The sequence below is a fragment of the Sminthopsis crassicaudata genome, chromosome 2 (assembly GCF_048593235.1).
Source record: "Sminthopsis crassicaudata isolate SCR6 chromosome 2, ASM4859323v1, whole genome shotgun sequence".
NCBI lineage: Eukaryota > Metazoa > Chordata > Mammalia > Dasyuromorphia > Dasyuridae > Sminthopsis > Sminthopsis crassicaudata.
Window position 1 is genome coordinate 606,982,220 of NC_133618.1, and position 7,584 is coordinate 606,989,803.

Consider the following 7,584-nt stretch of genomic DNA (forward strand, 5'->3'; position numbering starts at 1 on the left):
CATTGAATTTCTATATTTGTCTGCTTATAAGCAAAGTATATCTTTGGAATTTCTGTAACTGAGGAATATGACTCAATACTCAAATAGGCATATGTATCAAATATTGTACAAAGCAGGCTTCAAGTATATAGGCTATAAAGAAAGTAAATATTTGATTAATTACATCACCCACATAAAATACTTCTCAAAAGGAAAAAAAAACAATTCTTGCTTTTGGAAATAATTTCTGACTAGAATTATTGTAAAGTCCTCTTGCACTTAGGGCGCTTTTTAGCTTCACCTTTGCTCTTTCTGATAGCTGAATGAGCACAGATTATCCCTTCTTGCACAAATGCAGTACTGGAAAGGTACTATCAATTCCAGAGGCATGAGGATTTATGTTCTTGATCTAAAACATCAGAAGACTAAAATTAATATTCCATAGATGAAGTAAATGTAAATATATATAATATAAAGTAAATATAAATGATAAAGTAAAGGGAATTTCTTAGTAGAGGCCCTTAACAAAGACAAGAAAGCTAGAGGCTTCTAAATGTTGCTAAGGAACAAAATCCAGTAGAGAGCCAGGACTTTGCTGGGATTTCTAGAACATCTCCAGCAGATTACATGAAGGAGAAAAAACCCTAGGAAGTTGGGGATCATTTTTGAAGATCACCTCTAATTTTGCTCCCCAAAGAGTTTCTTCCTAATGTGACCTGGGCTCAGACCATTTGTGAGCACAATATAAAACATACCATAGACTTCCTCTGGAATCTAGAAAGAAGAAAAGGAAAAAAGTGTGTCCAGGAACAAGTCAAGGGAGCAAGTGATTGCAGCCAAGTGAAGCTCTGAGCATTGCTTTTGGCACCTGGTCCTGCCCAGTATTAGCCAGTCTGAGTATATACCCTGACTTGTTTCCCTGCTTACTGAGCAGTGGCTTTGGTGAAATGGAAAAGTGTGAGAAAGGCTTCAGTTGCCTCCCAGAAGTATATTTCTTCCTAATCATCAAATAGACTTAGAGTGAATGGGACAATTTTCTAGTGAAAGAGAGATAACTAAGGCAGATGGCCTTCTCAGCATAATAGAATGAGCAAGGAGTCAAGACTCAGGTTCAAGTCATGGCTTTGTCACTAACTTCCTGCAGGAACTCGCACAAGCCACTTAACTTATCTTGTCATGGAGGGCACAGTAGGGCACAAGATTTGGTTGACCCGCTGGTCTGGGAAGGAATGGAGCATTCACTGATCCAGGATTTGCTGTATATACCGAGAAAAGCCTCTTCAATGGCAATCTCTTTGCCTATAAAATGAGGATACAACTGCTGACACTGACTCCCTCCATCCATTAAATTCTTACCGTGATGGCTCATCCTTTCAGGGAGGAGACCCTGGTTAAAGGCTGTGCCAGGAGAATATAAGCCCTGTAGGCTGTGAACTAGAAAGACTTACAGAATGATGATGGATAATGTCCATTATATGTTGCAGCTGCTCATATTCTCTATGCACTTCTCCCAATACCCTCTGAGTGAAAGTTTTTTGTCATTGCTGCTTTTCTTAATACTGGATTTCCCTATCTCAGCTGGGACAGAAGTGTAGTGGGCACTCATGGGCCTAACTCCACTTCTGACCATCATGGAAACTTTGACTTGCTTTATTTCTGATCTTAGCCTATTTGCCCCTCTGATTCAGCTCAAAACTCCCAGATTCAATATAGTCACCAGCCAGACCTTCCCTAGCAAGAATGACAGCTATGTGCTATTATCCTCCATGACTCACAGTCATGAAATCAACAGTTAATATTTTATAAAGTCAGCTTTTATCTCTGGAAGAAGTTGTCAATGATTTTAAAACATGAACCTAGCATATGGGTGATAATGAATATAGACACTGTGATCTTATTATGGACTGATGGAAATGATTCTTTCCACAACACCAAGCTCTCAAAGGTCATCTACTGAGTGATCACTGATGGAAGGTACATCCACCATGACCAAATACTACAGATCTTGAAAGTAGAATCCTACCTTAAGGTCTGTTTTAAGGATCCAAGGATACTGAATGCAAAATCTTCTATGAATGCAAATGGTATTATTCCTCAAACTGCACTCTCTTAAAAATTGAGAAACAACTCACTTTAACCCAAGAAAAAAATTCAGCTGACAGTTCCCACACAGCTAGTGTATAAAATCCAGTCAATACAGAGAGATGACAAAAAATATTCAGAGCTGGGCTATTGATCTGGTGGGTCAGTAGATGCCGCCCACAGATGGAAACTCACATTAGGGAAGTTGAAAGTCCAAAGGCCACAGAGAGCTAGAAAAGATGTTTTCACCAGCTTCCTTTAATGAATAAAATGAGAGAGACAGAGACAGAGATACAGAGATAGAGACAGAGAGAGACAAAGAGAAAGAGAAAACCTTTTTTTTTTTTTTTTTTTTTTTTTTTTTTTTTTTTTTGCAGAGAACTGGTCAGAAAGAGAAGCATTTAGGACCAGCCCCTTCTCCAGTACGGTGATGCTTCTCTTCTATCACAACTAGTCAGTTACAAGCCCTGCATAGGCAGCCACCACTGCTACCTTTTTCTCTCTCATCTAGATCAAGGGTTCCTGTTGGGAGGTTTAGATCAATTAAAGATCAATCAAAGGCTATGTATATTTATATCTATCTATCTATCTATCTATCTAGATATTACATATATATCAATTTCAGCTTTTAAAACAAGAACTAAAGGGGTCAGTTTTCTTTTAGACCTTATGGTAATAAGGCCTCATTGATGTCCTTTTTAGCCAAGATGACTGTCATCAGGGAAAGGGGGGAAAAAATGCAAAAGTAGTGCACTGTCAGCAGCTACCACCAGGGGGAGGATGGAGCTACTTTTCAGTGCCACATTTAAGCTCACCAAGGGAAGGAAACAAGCACTTTTTATGTGCCCACTATGAAATAGCCACAGTGCTAAACTATAAAGAAAGGAGGCCTTGCCCTCAAGGAGCACACAGTCTAATGAGGACCTCAGAATTTTCCAGCTAGATTCATTTCATAGTAGTTTCACAACTTGGTTTCAACTCTTCTCTCCTGCTTCAGCTGAATGCCTTCTAATGGGAGTCTTTCCACACCCCCACCCCCTTTTCGGTTTTTTCTTCTTCCATTAGATTGTAAGGTCCTTGAAGATAAAAAACTGTCTTTTTCTTATTGTATCTCCAGCACTTAGCACACTGCCTGGCATATAATAAGTAATAAATGTCTGTTGACTCTTCGCTTGTAATTTTTGCTGATGTGGTAGGTAGGCTTATTTATTTTTTTGAAAAATAACTGATTGAAAATGAACTAATTTGTATTGAAAGACTTTATATAATGATAGTACTTTAGTGTCTGCTATATATAGAAATGTGTGAGTTGCACACACAAGCACATTTATAATTATTGAAATGCTTGTGGTTTAGGAAATACATTTGGTCAGACCATGCTTCATTTAAAATTGAACTGTTTCTCATTTTGAGGTAATCTAGTTTCATTTTTAAATTTTGTCTTTGAACCACAATTGTTTCCAAGACTTTTCTCCATCAGTACAACTTGATTAGATTAGCATTTCACTTCTTAAATTGTGAATGACTTAAATATTCTCAGCAATACAATGATTGGACATTCCAAGAGGACTCATGATAAAAAAAAAAAAAAAAAAAAGGTCCTAGCTGCTTGCAGAGAAAGAACTGATGTTATCTGAATGCAGACTGAAGCACACTATTTTTCCTTTTCTTTTTCTTCTTCTTTTTTCTTCCTTTCTTTTTTTCCCTTTTCTTTTCTCTTTTTTCCTCCTCCCTCCCTTCCTCCCTTCCTCTTTTCCTCTTTCTCTTTCTCCTTCCTTCCTTCCTTCCTCCTCTTTTCTTCTTCCTTCCTTCTTCCCTCTTTCTTTTCTTTTCTTTCCTTTTCTTTCATTCTTTCTTTCTTTCTTTCTCTCTTTCTTTCTCTCTTTTGTTCTTTCTCTTCCTTCTTCTTTTCTTTCTTTTTCTTTTTTCTTCCTTCCTTTCTTTCCTTTCTTTCTGTTTTTTCTTTTTCTATCTTATTTCTCTTTGACTTCCTTTCTCCTTCCCTCCTTCCCTCCCCCTCCTCCTTTTCTCTTCCCTCCCTCCTTCCTTCCTTCCTTCCTCCCTCCTCTTCCTTCCTCCTCCTCCTCCTCCTTCCTTCCTCCTCTTCCCTCCCTCCTTCCTCCTCCCTCCCTTTCTCCGTCCCTCCCTCCTTTTCTTTCTTCTTCCTTCCTTCTTTCTTTCTTTCTTTCTTTCTTTCTTTCTTTCTTTTCTTTCTTTCTTTCTTTCTTTCTTTTCTTTCTTTCTTTCTTTCTTTCTTTCTTTCTTTCTTTCTTTCTTTCTTTCTTTCTTCTTTTCTTTCTTTCTTTCTTTCTTCTAGCACAAAATGACTAATGGAAATGTTTTACACAATCACACATATATAACCTATATCAGATTGTTTGGGTGGGGTAAAGAGGAAGAAATAGAATTTGGATCTCAAAAAGTTTTAAAAGCAAATTTTTTTTTTAATTTACATGTAATTGGGGAGGAAAAATAAAACATTAAAAATTTGACTTCTCTTTGAATAAAAATGAAACAAGAAAAACTCTTATCAACTGAAATTGTATTTTATCCCCATTTGGTCAGAAACAGTAAAAAGGAAGCTCCTTTAGTAAATCATCTAATAACATTATTCATCTCACAAGATCACTGTTGTTACTGTTGTTTGTCCTTCATTCTCAGAGGACCATGATATCAGAGAGGTGATGCCATGACATTCAAGTGAATTAGATTTAAGTGAGGAAGGCCAATGCAAAGTTACCTGCCTCAGTTTCTCCTCCAGAGCTGAGCCCACTGGTCAGATATAGATCAGATATTGATCTGAACAATAACTTAAATGGATCATTTACAGAGATGAAATAATGTGCTTAGTCACATTATTTGTGCTAAATGGCAAAGGAAGGATCAAAATAGATATTTTCCCTTCAGAGTCAGTATTTTTTTTCTATCTATAAAACCACCCCCTGTGCCTTAGAGTGGCAGACAGACTTGGATCACATGTTTATACTGAACAGATCCATTCTCTTTTCCCAGTTTATCTAACAGAGGAATGAGTCAAAGAGGAAAGCTGAAAATAACAAATGATTAGCATAATTTTTAAAATAATTTAACTCATAGATGGTTGCTGGAGCCACAAAGATCTGAGTTCAAATCCTATGTCAAATATATATTAACCTCATGACCTGGAGAAGCCACTTAACCTCTCATTAATTAAGCCTGTTTCTTCTATAAAATGGAAACATGAACACTTGTAGAAACCACCTCACAGCTTGTTATGAGGATCAAATGTGATCACATATGTGGAACGCTTTGCAAACCTTAAAATTTTATATAAAGGTCAGTTACTATCATAACCACCTTCCTCCCATACACAAATACATCTCTTCTGAAGACTATGGACAGGGTCTAAGTGAAAAAGAAATTTCCCAACTGCAAAATCCAAGGTGGAGAATAATGGGAAATGAGACAAATGCTCCTGTGAGCCTTAGAGACATTGTTTTCAGTCCTGGTTATCTCTAGATGCCATCACTTCACCTATATGAGCTTTACTTTCCTTATTTGTAAAATGAGAGAGCTGAATGAGCTGTTGTAGATCCTTTTTCTTGTTTCTGAGCTTAATCAAAGTTGAACTTAATGAGAGATTACTCGGTATCCCTGCCTTCAGTTGGAGTCGTGATATCTACATGAAAATTACAAACAGTTACAGCATGAGGGAAAACATGCAGACAAAATTAAAGTAAATACTTTGTTGGTTTTTTTTTTTGTCATCAGGGATTGCTATGTGAATAGCATTGAACTGGGCACTAAGGATAGATAGAACAGTAGCTTCCCTCAAGATGCTCACTTTCTAGTGGAAGATACACAGGGGGAATGCTTTGGGGGTGAAAGGAGGGAAACAAAGAGGCCAATTATGAGGATATTTAAATTGTCCAGATGAGGATGGGAGATTTATGGAGATAGAATTGACCAGACTTCAACTATCCATATGAGGACAATTTCAATTAGCCAACATAACAAACCTAGTGGAACACTGCTTTTAGCAACCTGTTAGAAAACATATTTTCAGTCTTCATGGAAATACTTTCCCGTCATCCTTTTGTGATTCTGAACACACACACACACACACACAAACACACACACTCACCCACACACTCCTTTTGGCCATCATTACATGAACACACACATGTAAATACATGTATAATACAAGTGCCTACATTAATATATTCATACATATGTGGCAGATTTGATCTCCACATATTTATACTGAATGGATTCACTCTATTTCCAATAATTATTCTATCCCCACACACATCTTTTATCCAAGAATGTGCACATAACCACCCATGTATACAGATAGCTACTCAGAGGAAGAGCTGCTCTAAAGTTTCTGTGTTTAAACTGGGTCAGGAAGCATAGTGGCTCTTTTTTGACCCAGGCACCCCAATGCCCACCCACTGTTGACATAATCTCCATCTGGAATCAGTTCTGGATTTTCCAAATGCCAATCTGAGTCAAACTAAACACTGTCATAAACATGCCCACAACGCAGTTACTATCTCATAGAAATAGTTCACAGACAGACGTACCCACCCACTTGTTATACAGATGCACACATATTTGGAGACTCAAAAATAGAAGGGAAAGTATGGGCAAACAGGAAAGAATAAGCCTAGATAAATGATAAAATCAGACTTGGCAGAATGAAGTAGATAAAAAAAAAGTTTTGGAGGAAAGGAAAGCTCAGTGAAGAGAAAGGTTTTTGCTATAAAGTCAGTGCTGCTCTTGGTCCTCCCTCCCTACCAGTCGTCCCCCCAGGAGAGGAGAGAATGGAAGGAAAGTCAGAAACAATCACAAAGAAGCAGCTACATTTATTAGATAGTAGCAAGTTGTGGATAATGGTTTTAGTTTCTATCATTGGTTCTACAAAGTATATGGCAATACTTAGTTTTTGTTAAATTCAGAATAAATATGAATTATAATTTTTAAATGGTTAAGTAGAAGAGTTGGTCGATCAGTGAAAACAGCTGACAAAAAAAATCCATTCAAGTTTGCAAACATTATTACAGACATTAATTCATTTGAATTTCAACAATTCTGTGAATAGTGCAGATAACCCCCATTTTACAAATAGGGAAAGAGAGCTTGAAAGACTTGCTCCCTCCACCCACCGGTTACGGAGCCTGTAAATATCCGAAGTGGAATTTGAACCTCGGTCCCCCAAACTGCCCCAGGAGTGATGCAAAGCCAGGAGCCACCAGTGTACTTTATCCTACAGGGGCAGGAATTGGGCTACGTCAGGAGGGCTCTCTTCGGGAAGGGAGGGACCTCAGAAGGGCTCAGCCCAGTCAGGCCCTTCCAAAAGGGAAGCTGGGCAGAGGCGTGGAAGCCCGTGGGGCTCGGCGGGGCATCTCCCGCCCCTTGCGCCCGGGCACCAACACCCCCACAGCTGGGAAGCCGGCGCCGGCTCCCCGCCCAGGCCGAGAGTATCCAGCCCTCCCCCACCAGTCACTTCCTCGTTCCCGGGCCCACGGGGAGCAGTAAAGT